Source organism: Octopus bimaculoides, chromosome 3 (genome assembly GCF_001194135.2).
Source record: "Octopus bimaculoides isolate UCB-OBI-ISO-001 chromosome 3, ASM119413v2, whole genome shotgun sequence".
Classification (NCBI taxonomy): Eukaryota; Metazoa; Mollusca; class Cephalopoda; order Octopoda; family Octopodidae; genus Octopus; species Octopus bimaculoides.
In genome coordinates, this window is record NC_068983.1 from 148,549,545 (window position 1) to 148,550,530 (window position 986).

Below are 986 nucleotides of genomic sequence, written 5' to 3' on the forward strand. Positions count from 1 at the left end.
AATATGATATACAATATACAATATAAAATAAAATAAAATAAAAATGGATGGCACCATGAAAGAAAGTATTGAATGTAGATGAAATATTGAGTGTTCAATATAAAGGATCAAATATATAAATATATAAATATAAATATATATATATAAAGGCGACTCGAGTTTCAGGGATATTTCCCTTCGTCATGGCCGGTATGACAGACTTTAACAGACTGTAATAAGTTGGCTGGTTTTCTGTCTTTTATACTAATTCCTTTGGACGGCAGCAGTAGGTGTTTGGCTATTTTTAGAATTGATGTTAAATCTATTTTGAGAAATGATAATATTTTAATTTATTGTTTTGTGTGGGTTGTAGAGATAAGATTTTTAAACCCCAGTAGGTGTTTGGCTGTTCTTAGAAATGATGCCAAATCTATTTATAGAAATGATGATATCTGAAAGATTTTTTGTGTTTTGGTTACAGGGATAAGATTTTTAAACCCCAAGTAAGATGGATTTATTCATTGTTTGTTAAGAGTGGGTTTGAATTTCTTAATATATATATATATATATATATAAACATAATATTTACAGTTATGTGTGCGCTCACGCATGTGTAAATACACATACTAACATATGCACCATGTGTACCAAGTAGTGAAAAGTTTCATTTGCCTATTGTCGTTTCACCTGAAAATAATGTTACAGTGGTGATAAAAATTCTCCTAACTATGATAAAGACTACTGATGGAAAGAAAGCGTTGCCCAATCTCACCGTACTAACAATGCTTGGGGAAATTAATGCAATCTCTTTTCTTAAAATAACAACAAAGCCGTCATAGAAACAAACCGGACATAAACTGGATAGCAAACTGTCAATTTTTTTTTTTTAGTAAACATACGCGGGATTGGCTGTGTGGTAAGTAGCTTTCTTACCAACCTCATGGTTCTGGGTTCAGTCCCACTGCGTGGCACCTTGGGCAAGTGTCTTCTACTATAGCCTCGGGCTG

The 986-nt window shown here is 32.6% G+C and overlaps 1 protein-coding gene across 1 annotated transcript in view; it reads right to left on the reverse strand.

Annotated features, from left to right (window-relative positions):
- LOC106876285 (neurogenic protein big brain-like) overlaps nt 1-986 on the reverse strand; it is a 429,470-nt gene that overhangs the window by 1,445 nt on the left and 427,039 nt on the right. The window lies entirely within an intron of this gene.